The sequence below is a fragment of the Helicoverpa armigera genome, chromosome 19 (genome assembly GCF_030705265.1).
Source record: "Helicoverpa armigera isolate CAAS_96S chromosome 19, ASM3070526v1, whole genome shotgun sequence".
Classification (NCBI taxonomy): domain Eukaryota; kingdom Metazoa; phylum Arthropoda; class Insecta; order Lepidoptera; family Noctuidae; genus Helicoverpa; species Helicoverpa armigera.
In genome coordinates, this window is record NC_087138.1 from 5,979,404 (window position 1) to 5,995,571 (window position 16,168).

Here is a 16,168-nt window from a genome sequence, read left to right on the forward strand (position 1 = left end):
GGGGACTCTAGGAAAAATATTTTAAAAAATCTATCACGTCCACATTTGGAATTATACTTAATTTAAAAAACACGAGAAAACGGACCATAAACAATTAAAATTATTAATTTTGGATTTCTTTTTGTAGGTTTCGGAATCGGTTTCTTTTAATACAAGTTGTTGATTTGCATCCGTGCCATATTCAAGGACGTAATTATGCTAATGATTCTCGACCCAAATCAACAAAAAAATTGGTACGAATTTTTTTTTTTTCGGAATTCCTTCAATGTCATCTAGCCGTATTTAAACTTGGCGCGTGTGTTACTGGCCTTAAAACCGTGCTGCGCCCTCAAACAAACGCAAACACAAAGCACACGCAACGATTATTCATAAATTTCATTCATAAAATTGGATTACTTCTGAAATACTACGACATTACGATGACAAAAAAAGCAGTGCATATTAGCTATTTCCTGTCTACTGTAATTCCAATCAATTATTTACGTATTTTATGACCTCCTCCTGTAGTAGGGCACAAATGCAAATCAACACCTTGTATAGACCAGCAGTAGTCTCCCAACATATTTTCGTCCTAATAGCCTTGATGACGATCTTCAAAAGCCTGTAAATCCTGGTGAAAATGCTCTCCTTGTTCGTCGCTCATGCTTCCTAAGTTTTCCGGAAAAAATGCAAGTGGAAATGTATAAAATGAATCTTTTGACATATTAACACCCATCTTATGATAATTTTGTAATGAATCACTTACTATCTCTTTATTGTTTTCACTTTTATTATTGCTTAAAAAGTCTCTAACAACAGTTTTGAATGAATTCCAAGCAACTCTTTCTGTCGTAGATAAAAGAGTATCAACATTAAAATAACTTATGATTTTGCGTATTTGAGGGACGCCAAACACCCCCTCTTTAAGTGACATATGCATATACAATACCCGACTTAGTTTTCCCTATTAAAACCCGAAGTCTTGGTTACACAAAATTAACAGTCATTTTCGTGATTAGTTGGTTCCTTGCACAACATTGGTGTACCAAAATAACAGGTGTACGTTTTCGCCGGATGTCCATCACAGTAAAGTGATTCTACAGCTCTCACAAAACACATAGTGAGCCCAGTTTTTTCTTTATTGGCCACAGGAAATCCGAAATAATGAAGATATGCAATTTTCAACGATTCTGTCATATGTCTTTTCTTCTTTATAAATATAAATTGTCCACAAACATAACAAAATCGATCGCAACTTTGTTTACACTGTCTACGCGACATTTTTTTTTTAATTAAACAAAAAATATCTTCTAAACTAAACAAGTAATGCAACACCAAAGATCGAGAGTTAAGAATGATTCCTAAAAACAAATATTTGGGGATAGAAAAAAAATGTGACGTGATAGAATTTTTATGTTGTTACTTTTAGAATGTACACAGGTGGCAGAGAGTACTGGTATAGATTTTGTGAGGGGTATATGAAAAAAATAAAAATTTGTAAACTAGTGTAATCAACTATGTACACTAATGTAAATAAAGCATAAATCACTTGTTTTCAAGATATCGCTCTTCTTGCTAATGTGATCTCAAGAATATATGTGCATCCGACATTCCATCAGACAGCGAACTACTTATTTTGTTACAGAAATACCCAGCACTCGAAATCACCCTTTCACTATCAAAGGTGCTTTTGTGTCTGTTTGAAAATCACCATTTTGCCTCTGTGGGACGTAGCGAGTATCTGTGGTTTAGTACCACTTGTGATGTCGATATCAGCGAGCAAATATCGTTAACTTTTGATTATTTATTTTTACATTAACATATATTTCTTTTATTTGATTCCATTGTACTTTATCTCCGTTAGTATTTTTCGTCCAATTACACTTTAATTCCTGTTTAAAATCTAAAAAGTCATTGTGCTGTAATTCTTCTACAATATAAGGTTTTCCATTTTCTTTAGCTCAGCGAACTAAACAAAACCATTCAGAGAGCGCATAAATAAGCTTTCAATTAAAGCAGTCTTTTCAATTAAAGCGTGAACGCTGTCACCCTCATTTTGAGTATGACCAACTTCCAGAAAACTATGGTGAATTGAGACCTTATACAAAATAGCGGCGTGCATATACATTGCATAGGTAAACAATTCGATTTCGATTTTGACCTACACAATTGTCAGACCAAAATCGAAATTCATTTATGCCTTGATCTTTGTACTTAGAAATATACATAAATAGACAACTCGATACTAGTTAAAAACTAAAATTGAATACGGACAACTTTCTTATTTAACGATAGAAACTCTTTTTAGACGTGTTAAGCGCCGTCTTTAAAGGAGATTGGGCAAGAATGTATGAAGTTTGGTCCAAATGTCCACCACGAACGAGACCTATATAATTAAATAGTCCACTTAATTTAGAGTAACTTTTACTAAGAAAGTAAAAAAAAAACGATGCCAAAAAAAAGTTATAGCCAAAATGTATTCTTAATTTTAGGTTGTTTTTGTATGTTATCATTATTATTTATTATTTTATTCCACCTCCATTTCCGCACTTTATCTAAAACTAAGATGAGTAAGACACATTTGCATATAAACAGCCCATATTTTTGCCCGATGGATGTACGAATCACTAATTGAGGCGCCAGAAGTGCTTGAATATACTCAGCGGTGCCTGGATCTAAGAAAGTTCGATGTTACTGGTGGTGTCTTCTCTCTAATAATGAACAATTTTATTTTGTCAGAAGTTACAGAAAGAACCAAAATCGAACATCACGAAAAGTAATTGAAAAAATGAAATTGAAAAAATCGATAAAATGTTTTATTTGATTTTGCTATAACTTTTTTCTGACATTATATTTTTTTTACTTCCATAACAAAAAATGTTCTATATTTAACGGGCTATCTAGCCATGTAGGTCTCGTTCGTGGTGGACATTTGGACCGGAATCGCCCATTGTCCTTTTGAATCCTTTTTATTGCGGCATTATAAACTCTTTTGCAAAAAAAGCGGGCACCTATGCGAAATCTTAGTTTTAAGGACTTTACGTGTATTTCAAAGGGTTTTAATGATTGTAGTATGTTTCTAGCATCAAAAGAGTTAGCCGAGCATGCGTGAGAGTGTATTCTAAATTTGAATTTTGTACAATGGCTAAGAAATTGGTTAAACCTTGTTTTGGACTAATTGCTGGCAGAAAGTTCGTCGGTGTTTCGAAAAGTTTTTGAAGTGATTTTGAGGAAAATGATAATGCAGTTTTAATTAATGATTAATGTACTTTTTTGTAAGATCAAAACATTTTTGAAAAACTATGCGTATTTGACAAAATTTTCACCTGCTCTAAATGGGCTATACTGATGGTCGATGGCAATGTTAAGAGTTTCGGTATTTTAGTGTAAAGCGTTCTATTGTTTAGATATTGTACTCACGTGTTTTAAAATATCGCTTTTTTATAATTAAACACTATTTAGAAGAGTATCAGTACCTTTGGCTGCGACAAAACCAATTTAAAGTAAGCAGTGCCCATTACAACTCCTCTCCTATCGGACTTTGACATTTTTAAAAGTCTTGAAATTCTACAAAATACACAAAATAGCGCATAGACTGTGAGCACGAGGTCTTAAGGTCTCGTAATCACTGATTTTTAAACAACCTCGTCTCTTGGGAAACTCCGTAGACCTCTGAAGATCTATGAGTCTGAGTGTTCAAATAGCGTGTTTTCATCCCATGGACATTTTATTAAATAAACTTGCCTACACCGAGATTTTCTGGCATCTGCAGCACTATCCTGCTTAAATCATAACAATAATCGGCTATCTGCTCATTTCTTAAGAAACATACGTTTGGCCAATAATTTTGAATTTTTGACTCCCTTTCAGCTAAAACGTCGTTTAGTAACCCGATACCTATGGAGTTATCGAGAGCTTCAACGAGGCAATAATTTGACTTTTTAGATAGCTTTAACACTCGTCATCATTTTTCATGTGGTTAATTTTAACAGTTAACACAAAATTTGGTATTTTTTAAATGTCAAAGTCCGATAGGAGACGGGTTGTGACCGACACTGCTTACTTTAAATTGGTTTTGTCGCAGCCAAAGGTACTGATACTCTTCTAAATAGTGTTTAATTATAAAAAAGCGATATTTTATAACACGTGAGTACAATATCTAAAGAATAGAACGCTTTACACTAAAATACCGGAACTCTTAACATTACCATCAACCATCAGTATAGCCCATTTAGAGCAGGTGAAAATTTTGACAAATACGCATAGTTTTTCAAAAATGTTTTGATGTAACAAAAAAGTACATTAATCATTAATTAAAACTGCATTATCAATTTCCTGAAAATCACTTCAAAAACTTTTCAAAACACCGACGAACTTTCTGCCAGCAATTATTCCAAAACAAGGTTTAACCAATTTCTTAGCAATTGTACAAAATTCAATTTTAGAATACACTCTCACGCATGCTCGGCTAGTTCTTTTGATGCTAGAAACATACTACAACCATTAAAACCCTTTGAAATACACGTAAAGTCCTTAAAACTAAGATTTCGCATAGGTGCCCGTTTTTTTTGCAAAAGAGTGTATTTTCGTGCCAATTTATTTCTGTTCGACCTTTTATTTGGTTTAGATTTCACACTGTTAGGTTTTTCTTAAATTTTGGATGTTTTATTTATTTTCTGTTTCCGTTTCTGTTCTCTCCATTTCTTTCGTTTTTTTTCTTTCTCTTCTTCACTGAGCTGAGATATTTTACTTTTATTTTTAACTCTTTCTGCATGTTTTTTCTTCACTTCTTCATATTTCTGTGGATTTTGTTTCAGTTTTTCTCTATATTTTTTCATCCGTTCCGCCGCAGTAAGCGCCTTTTTGACACCCAACGAAAATAATAAATATAGAAAATAGGTATGTAATAATTAAACACAGTGTCCACTCAAGTGCAAGACATTCAGGCATTCTATCTGCATACTTAAACGGGGCTCTTAAGTTTGTATGGAAAAACTACATTCACTCCGGCGAAACCGCTGGCAGAAGCCATTTTATCTTATATTCGTGCTATTGACAACAAATCAAGGAAATTACTTCTAAAACACATTTAAATCAAACTATACAAACCAGATTAATTAAATTAAATTATTCAATCTAAATATGAAATTTAGGTTTTTAAAGGACAATGGGCACAAATATATGGGACCTGGTATACCCCACCAATAGGAATGTCATATATATCATTGGATAGGCCTTTTTATGTAGAACAATATTTACTATAACAGCTTTGCTGAAATGTTTGTCCGTTCTGAGATATAGATCAAAAACTGTGCAAAAGTTAGAACTAAGTACTAATAACTTTAAGTCTTGTAAGTACTACTGTGCCCATTAGGATCCATAATTGTTACTATTATGTAGCATTTCAACCTTTTATTGTACCAACTGGATGTTGGGCGTAGTGAGAAACCGCATCAATAGGAAAGTCATACATATCATTGGATAGGTCTTTTTAACTGGAACAACATTTACTATGACAGCTTTGTTCTATTGTTTGTCCGTTCTGAGATATACAGGGTTATTTTTCATTCACCATCCAAATTTAAAAATCGAGGACTTTTAATTAATTTATTTTCATATGTGAAACATTATAATCAAATAATAACAAAAACAAAAAAAAACATCCAAAAGAAAATATCCGAAAATAAACAGAATGTAGAGACACGCAGCAAGGTTATTGACCTCGCTCGCTCGCTGCGATTGATGTAGGTACCTACGCGGTCTTACTTAAAAGGGTTGATTCCAATTTTCCCTTCATACTTTACGGGCTTAGGACCGACATAATAAAATAATGAATGTGAAATCACTGGTTTTTATTATGGCGTATTTAAAAAATTGGAATCAACTAGCTATTTACAATAATTCAACTTACCAAATAAACTCGATTAACCTACAAATTACGTGTACTTCAGTAATTGTTCAAAATGGAGTCCGTTTCTCTCAATACACAAACGTGCACGTTTTTCTAAACTATTTTTTAATAAGTTTAAAGTATCTGTTTGATTTTTAATTTCATTAAATGCATTTATTATTTTACTACGGAGGTCCTCAACACTTTGTGCTTCTTCAACGTAAACACGTCTTTTAACTTCACCCCATAAAAAAAAATCAAGTGGCGTTAAATCTGGTGACCTGGCAGGCCATAGGACAGGCCCTCCGCGACCAATCCATCTATCGCCATACTTATTATTTAAAAACTCACGCACTGCACTTGTGTAATGAGGTGGTGCACCGTCATGCTGATAATAATGATTGTTGTAGTATGAAAGTGGCACCTCGTCTATTAAGTCTTCAATAACACCACGTAACATGTTTAAATAATTAGTACCCGTCAAGCGTCCTTCAATAAAAATCGGTCCCACGATAACATTACCGATAATACCTGCCCAAACATTCGCACTAAAACGCACTTGATGGTAGTTATTTCTAATAACGTGGGGGTTGCTTAACGCCCAATAATGTTCGTTTCGGCTGTTATAAATTCCGATTCGCGTAAATAATGCTTCATCAGTCCACAAAATGTTACAATTAATGTTTCTTAACAGCCATTCACAAAACACGATTCTAGCGGGTCCATCGTTATCGTGAAGAGATTGCACTGGTTGGTAATGGTATGGGTGATAACCAGATGAATTCAGCAGCTTCCACACGTAATACTGACTGACACCGAAGCGCCGAGCAGCGTCGTTAGTGCTAGCGCAGGGTCACGTTCGAAAACTCGAGTACAGAATTTTCGACTGCTGGTGTTATTTCGTTGTGACCGCCACGACTTGTTGCATGGGCTGGTGTGATAAACTGCCCATAATCTAACAACCTTTGGTTTGCGGCTAAAATTGTTTGTCTATTAGGCACTCGCGAATTAATACCTCGTCTTTGTAAACGCGGTAAACTTTCTGCACTGTACATTCTTTGCGCACCATTTAAACTTTCGCCACTTAAAATGTAGCACCTGACCATTTCAAAATACTCTGCATTAGAATAAAAAGTCGCCATGTCGTGCGATGATAACCGACCGGAATTCGGAATCGAAAATGCAGCGAGAGCGACAAAAATATGGCACACGTTCGCACGTAACTAGGTCACGGTCAACTAAACAAAAAGTCACCGGCGCTTGGCCGACCGGGGGCTGTGCGGGGTGCGGGGTATGAGGGAGGGGGGCGTAGTGCCGGTAGTACGATGTCGGGCGTAGTGCATGCTGTTTTTTGTGTGCGTTTCCCGAATCTTGAGGCAAGCGCGCCATGTTCAACAACCGAACTGTGTGTATTCCACACGTTGTGATTTTAGTAGCGGACAATGATGAAAATCATCTAATATTTTTTATATTTTTTTATTTGATTAATTGATTAGGTTACCGATTCTAAATCATTTCTGAAAATTTGGATGGTGGTTGAAAATTAACCCTGTAGATAACAAACAATCTTAAAGCTGATGCTAATCAATACTGTAATCTGATTTTCTTTCATACAAGACTTACACTTAGTAGTTCTTAGATTTTCCTTTAAAAACTTGAGTTATCAATAGATTACTTAGTTCTAACTTTTGCACAGTTTTTGATCTATATCTCAGAACGGACAAACATTTCAGCAAAGCTGTCATAGTAAATATTGTTCTACATAAAAAGGCCTATCCAATGATATATATGACATTGCTATTGGTGGGGTATACCAATCTGCCCATTGTCCTTTACGACGTAAATTTAATCTTTAAAATAGGTAATTAAATAGGTACACCTTCTTTTTGAAGTCGGTTAAAAATAAAATAAGCAGTAGGTTATGTATTTATGTTCCACTGAGTTACAAAAACCTATCCACTGAGAGAACGTTTCTCAGTTGACGTAACGGATTTTAAGGTTAGGTCAATTCTTTATAAAATTTTCGTGAATCACAGGTCTAATTGATTCAAATGGTTGTTTTGTTAACAAATACTAGATTATTCTTCTCGTGAATACTCTTTAAAATAGTAAAACAAGCGTACTTACCAAGTTATCTCCGTAAATCAGTGGAATTTTCTAACAGCACTACCACAGTCGTACCGGTTCCGGCGATGTCACACGCCAAACTGAACGAAATAGCAACATGGCGGAGTTCTCGAAAAGAACCTTAGAGTTGCCATAATTTAAAAAAAGATATCAAGTTAGTAAATTTCATTTCTTCCTGGGTATATTTGCGTAACTCAGTGGAATTTTCCACCATGCCCATTTTTTAATAATTTGCTAAACTATTGTTTTATTATAATTTACAATATATTCACTAAATAATAACCAGTGGTCGGAATAGGTAGAGCTATTTTGGCTACTTGCGACATGAGGACATAACATGGATATGCCAAATATTTCCCGGAATCCCGGGAATTCTTGGAATTAAAAAAACATTGTTCAAGTAGTTTTTATAGGAATAAGTAGAAGTATTTTTGTTATTTGCTACATGCGGACATAACATAGATATGCCAAATATTTCCAAAAATTCCGGGAATTATCGAAATTAAAAAAAAAACAACTAAGTACTTTCTTTTGTCAGTGCTTAATTAGAACATTATATTTAAATGGATAATCCACTTTTATTAGTTTACTATAGTAAATAGGAGACATGGAATATAAATAAAATGCGATGATCGAGTTAGATATATTATTTAATTTTCAAAACAGTTGACATTACTGGTTGGTCTGTCTACAACGATATATAAATATACTTAACTAAAGTAGTAAGTAGCAAATAAATTACAAAAATATGCATAAAGAACTTTGTACTATATCATTCGTAAAATGTAATTATGACATTTTCAGCATTAATAACGCCGTCGTATTGAAAACATTGATAGAGAGTAGGTATTTTCACGACTCGCAGTGACGTGAAGCCGTTTCCTTATGTTAATCTTTAACGATTAGTAACAAAACTTTACGATACACTTTCTATTCCTAGAAGCTCTTGACATGCTCGTAAATGAAAGACTTCACGCTACTGCGCGTGATGAAAATAATTAACTATTTTTTATTAATTTAATCTTTTATTAAATTATTCTAAACCGGTAGACGATGATGTTTCATCGTCTACCAATTCTTCGCTGAAAACCCATCACCATCTACGGAATTGAAATAAATGACCATCAGTTTTTCTATATTATCCATTTTAATGTATTTCTTTTACATCCATAATCCATTTATATATGGAAAATGAACGTTCGACATCTGTTGAGGTCATTGGAGCAAATTTGCATTTCAATAAAATTTGGTCATCTGTTTCATTTCTTACAATTTTTTCACTCCATTCTCGTAATATATCTATATCCGGATTTCTTTCTATAACTTTTTCAATTTTATTTTTAATATTTTCTGATGCACACTCATTTATACAAGTTCTGACTGTATCTAATATTAAAAATGAATCACTTAGCGTCAAGTGGTGCTTTTGTAATTCTTTTAAAGCAAACGGTATAACTGAAAAATATTCATCTATATATTGTAACTCGTTTTGTATGTTTTCTTTTTGTAATATGTTTTCGCGTTTCGGATAGCTATTGCATCAGAGCTGCATAAATGAGACAAAACATCTTTTATTGCATCAAAATGTTTTGCGTAGTATGATGCTGCCTCCAACCAAGTACCCCACCTTGTAATAATTGGTTGTGGAGGTAGTGGTAAGTCAGGGTATTTTCTTTTAAAAATGCGAACACGGCTTGGCGCTTTTAGAAATATTTTTTTTACATTTGATATCAAAATATCCACATCATTATATTCCATTCGAATTTGCTCAGAAACACGATGAAGTGCGTGAGCAAAACATGTTACATGTTTTAATTGTGGTAAATAGCATTTCAATTTTGCCCTGCAGATATCATATATGCTACACTATCAGTACATAGTATTAAAATATTATCAACTTTTTCTTCAAACGAGTTTTGCCATAGATTTTCAAGACACTGTATTACAAAGTTGGCAATGGTTTGTCCATTAACCACCTCTAACATCTTGCAGGCAATTAAATATGGCCGATTTGAGATATTCTCATGCAATGGTTTTATCAAAAAATGTACAATATTTCTACCTAAAAAATCTGTTGTCTCGTCTAATGATATCCACAATTTTTCAGTTTGATTTTTTTCATAAATTGTTTTGATTTTGTTAGTAAAAACTTTATCTAAATATACTTTTCGTAACAGCGACTCATCGGGTACTTTACGACTAGTACAAGTACAACAACAAACAGTACAGATATATTTCTGAAAAAACTCCTTGAATGCTGGATTTTTCATCTGCGACCAGGAATATTGCACAGAACCAGAAACTTGATCAGGTCGGAATAAAATTCCTCCGGAGGCCGTTTAAACGTTCCCTTGTGCACGGCTCCTTCGACATGTCTATTGATGTTACATTTTTCGCCGTTATATGGCTCTCGCACTTCGAGCAATATATTGAACGACTAGCGTGGTCGTATAACAGCTCTGGATATTCGGATATCCACTTTTGTACTGTTTCTTCCTTGATATTTGGCATTTTTGGCTTTTCTTGTTTATCGCCCTAAAACAATAGTAAACAGTTAAAATCTTTCCAATAAATAGTCGAAATAAAAACGGTGTGAAAAATTCACGAAAAATTGTTCCACACACAGTTGCACAATTGCACAGTAAGTATGAGATACATAATTCAAATGCATTTTGTTAGCCGATTAAGACAATCAGATAGAACACTGTCAAGCTCATGTCCGAAAATATTTAGGTAAGAGCAGTCAATAGCCAATGAAAATGGTTATTGTGGGAAAACGCGGTACTTGAAGGGGTGTGCGAGGGGGAGGACTTAGTCCACCTTGTATTGTAATTGACTTAGCTTTTAACACAAGATTATATTAGAAAAAAGCGGTCAGGTGCGTGTCGGATCACCTACAAGGTGTAGGGTAGCGGAAGAGCACAATTTACGTAAACAAGTTCCCTGCTACTCAGGTCACTAACGAAAAATTCCACTTCAAACTTTTGTATATCAAAATTGGCTGTGACAAACAGACGGACAAGGCAAAACTATAAAGCTTCCTTTGGAACTTCGGAAGCCTGAAAAAATATGTATTTAGCAGAGGACAATTACTTTACTTTTTCACTAAATGTCCTTTGTAGATATTATAAAAATAAAAAACACTTACCCAAATGTGGTAGGTAAATCAAATAAACAGTTTCAAATGTATCCAGTCCGCAAAAAACAAATCAAAATTCGTAAATCCAAGCCAAAGTATTCGTGTTAGTAAGATTCCAGAAACCAGTTAACAAGCCAACGTCAAATAAAATAAGGAACACAATAAATCACACGTGCGCACTCTACAAGCCGAAACAAAGAGTGAGTGAAGCCCGCTGTACCTGTATTTGTATAAGTGAGACAGCTAATACTTTAGACGTTTTAAGATAGAAAGAGACAAAAAATAAGCGACGAAAACAGCGCTTACGACGGGTTGGCAACATGGAGCATAAACATATAATAATAAAAGAGAGATAAATTGGTTTGTTCTTGATGTATCGATAACTTAGTGTAGCAGGAGCTGGTCAGGAAAACTCGTAGACTGATTTGACAATTGTGTATTACATTAATTACAATAAATACGAAATAACAAAATGCGGCGTCACCGCCGTGGTAAAATGAGAAGCGCCGTCTCGCTCGCAGCGGCGCAGGCGAGCGCTCGTGCCCGCCGATCCCGCGCCCCTCCCGCTGCCCGCGTAAACCCGGCGCTAGCACTCCTCGCTCCCCTCAGCCGTCGCGTACCTCCAGCCGGTGGCAGCGATATTATCTTTTTCTATTCTGTATTGTGTAGGCATTTAATATTTCCTTGTGCAGTAAAGTATATTTAGTATCGTTTCTAACAGTTTTACTTAATTAATTCATATTTCACGAAGCTACCTCTAACAACGTTCCAGGATCCCTGTGTGTGTTTATAAGTAAGTATATACTGTTTGGGTGCTCACCTACTACCTGCTCATAACTGCCCACTTACCCATATTAACTCACTTAAATCAATCGACAATTTCAAAATCCCGGGATTTCAGAGGCATGTCCATGTTAATATCAATGTTTGCGGTCATTCACCCCAAATAGCTCTACCTATTCCGACCACTGATAATAACGTACAAAATGAAAAGTAAAATTTGCGTTCTTTTTCATGACACCAGTAATTTAGGAATATTGGGATTCAATTTTAAAAGCCGCGACAAAACATGTGCCATAAACAGGGTGGGACAACGGTAGAAAACAGCATTGCCAAGTTCAAATAATTAATTTTCGTATTAAATTTATCGTAAAAGATTCAAGTAGGGTTTTAAAACATTGTCCAATATTTAAATTATCTTATAAAATAAAATATAATCTGCTTAAAAGTTACAGTCACACGTAATTAAAAAAATAAAATGTGGGACAACGTCAAATCGCTACCTAAAACTAACTAACCTAACTTTTCTAAAATTGCCCTTATAAGCTGTGCAAGCATCTACTTTTTTTAATGCGCACCACTTGCAACGTGACTTCCTAACATTTGTCTTAGCAAGGAAGTGGCTGGTTATTGGGAGCGGTTGTTCTATTTTTGGCGGGCGAAATCTCTATATGATTTCATCCGCCAACAACAGCCGAAATTGCCGCTGTGCCATTTTGACTGTCCCTGATTTTGAGAACATGACAAAGGCGTTGTGGATGGACACGTTGAGAAGCCGACGGAAAAGCTTCTTGTACCAAATTGAATTACGAACCCTTTCTATTGGAAACGCCTGCAAAAGTTGATCCTTTTTGTCGACGCCTCCCATAGCCAGGTTGTAATCTAATACTACTTTCGGTTTATACCGAAAATAGCCGTACTTCTCTTTTCTCCGCCGACCTCTACCTTATGGTATGTTGATATTAGTGATACCACATTCGTGTCTTTCCACACCGTAATAGTCATGTCCCGTGTCTGGCTAAATGCCACTTCATCAGACGGCATGTTTGCCTTATTTTTGTGGCGCAAAATGTCAGGCACAAACTCCCGATTCAGACGCAGGGTGCCCATTACGTCCGTCTTCTGGGCCTTGACCGTGCGTGCCAGTAAAGGACTGTTATAAAAGTTGTCCATTACTGGAGTGTGACCTCTATTAAGTAATGGACGAACTAACTTTACAACAGTTCTTGACGTCGCACCTTCAGGCTCAGCCTCGTTCTCATTACTCTCGACATTATGGCGTTCCTTCTTCCCAGTATATATTATCATCTGCCAGAGATATCCCGTCTTGGACTCACAAAGTTCATAACTTTATACCTACCTGAGTAGCTTTAGTTGCTATGAGCTGAGAAAAAGAGAGTCTGCCTTTCCACAGCATCAGCGACTCGTCTATAGCAATGTCCTGCTCGGGTAGTTATAAAGACCTAAATTTAGTGTTGAGGTGGTCAATTACTGGTTGAATCTTCATGAGCTTCGTCGGGATACCTCTGCCACACAAAATATTGTCTACAAAATGTAGACATCCCTTTATGAGCGAAAAACGATGGAACGCCATAATATCGGTGAATTTGCCCAATTTTAAGTAAGGCAAACAGGGGAACCAGTATTCCTTCTCCACAGGGAGTGGGATGTGACACCATTATTACTTTATTGGTGTCCATTTTCTCATACGAGAGAATTGTGGAATGGACGAGGAGACCAGATTCGCTGCATATTTGTTGGTCTCATCGACGATGAGGTTGATTATGTCTCCGTCCCAAATTTTCAAGAAAATTTGGAACAGAGACATACCCTCAATGGGGAAAGTTGGCCCCGCTGGTCCCGTAAAATTTTCTCGCACCCCAAAAAAAACTTGGGGATCGTGAGACCAATCAAATATCAGCAAATCCTCCTGACTCGATTCTCGTAGAGCACAATCATCCTGCCTGTCGACGGATCCTAAGACCTCGCGGAGCTCGCTGGACAAGTCTTCCACGGCGAATTCTCCAGCGTTCCTCCTGGAAGATCGAATACCATCCAGGCAATCCTCCTTCTCAACATCACTGCCAGGATTCAGAACCGCAGAGTGTTCGCACTGCAGAATTTCTTCCTCCGGATCCTCTTCGTAAATCGAAGGTTCTAAAACCAAATTATATGAGCCTTTATTTAACTATCAGCTGCTTTGAGCCCCTAGATGAGATGAGTTCATGACGCAACTAGATTATCATCACAAACAACATTGTTATTACAACAGAAATAAACATATAATATACCTGAGTGCCTAGTGTTTTGCAAGTTAACTTTCTCGATGCGTAAATTATCATACAACTTAATTAAGTAGTTTTCATTTTTGACATGTTTATTTCATAAAGGCTGTCATCGGCACTTGGTCGTACTACAAACGCGCTCACTTGCGAAATAGTAAACATCATTATCCGGAAAAATTAATGAACGTACTATATTCTAATCATGTCATGTAGCATACGACTCTTTACTTCAGCCAGGTTATAATTACGTATCGAGCGCGTAAACTTACAAAACTCGAATCAGCACTCTGGTCTTGTGAAAGACGTCAATGGCCCGGGCGGGAACCCAACCATCTCAATGTTGGCATCGACCAACATGTGCTCGTCCTCCTCTTGGCCTTCATCTAGGATAATTACCCCCGTGGAATGGGGTAAAAACCTAACTGATTTTCCCTGTGAAACATCATAATATTAATTCAAATCCTTTTGAATGTTTCGAATAAGTCAGGAGATTAAGTTCGAACTTACTTCGAGGGTGGCGGTGTGATGGCACCTTCTTCCACGAACTCAAACCTCGAAGGCCCACTTGCGTCCAACGCTGGATAAAAAGGATTAAAATATATAGGTTGGATCAGTCAATAAGGGATACGATATCCGGCAGACAATTTACACACCTGACTTCTGCAATTCCCATTGTTGAGGAATACGCGGGGGCGGCACTGCTGGGGTGCCCTGTACCAAAGGGCGACACTTTTCTGGAAATATAATATAATTAAAACATTTGTCGACCACCACCACGACTGCCGTTATTTTTAGCTGCTTCCATTTCTAAATTGTTAAAAGCAAAGCAAAGCTCGAAAACTCAATAAACTAAACAAAACAATATTAAATAATTGTTAAGCAATATTAAATGTGGGAATGTCTTCGTGATAACCCTCGGTAAACCTCCAGACAAGATTTGGTACCCTCGTGAAGACCCACAGTCAACCTCCAGGTGCATTGTATTATTATACTAAACCCAGTATAAAAACCAGTAAAAATATTATTATAACTCACCTGATTTTTTCTCGGAATCCTACGATGAATAAATTGCGACGCGATTTCGTGCCTCTTTCTGGCGAGATTTCTCTTCCAGTTTTCTGATTTTGCGTATGTAACGCTCAATTTTGTCACTGTTATCACAATGCTTTCTTTTCGGCATATTGTTGAAACAAAAACAGCACTCCGGTATGTAAAACGACACGAAAAAACAACTTTAAGGTTAGAATTATGTGCGTGCGCTGCCTCGCACAAAAAAAGAATGACGTTTGGCGGCCGTACTGCTAGGGATGTAGTACTAGGGAAAACTTTGTGGTATCGACTAAATAAATCGATATCCCTAAAATATGTGCGATGTGTGCCTGGTAGGTTGAAAGGACTACATGGTTAACTTTATATCTTCGAATGAAGCGACGAAGTATAATTGTAATTATTTTCAGCACACCATTCAACATACAACTTAAACATTCTCGAAAAAGATAAAGAAGGATCTAAATATTTTTTACTAGTACGTTTTCTAACGTAGTGAGACACGACAGGGGTGAAAGAATTAACTATGACAGTCTGCTTCATTTCATTTGATTTATGGTTTTTATGCCGACCTCTGTCATCAGTAACATCAGTAAAATCATTTATTTCTTGGTTTTTTCGTATTGCGGTATAAACAAAATCTTTACTTATATCGAACGTGTTCAAGAACATTGTTTTACAAACTTTTTGTAATGTGACGCCATTGTCAGAATTTATGTGAAGATGAAAATGCAAAGTGTGTGATCGACGACTAGATTCGCTTTCAAAATTAGTGATTTATTTTTTGTATCACATATTTGGCTATAATCTCCCATTGTTTCGCGTGATCACTAGTACTACTATTATAGTACTGCAGACGGCAATTGACACAACTGACTTTAATATTTCTTGCTGGTTTAGTTTTTCCTTTAGACGTGGAGG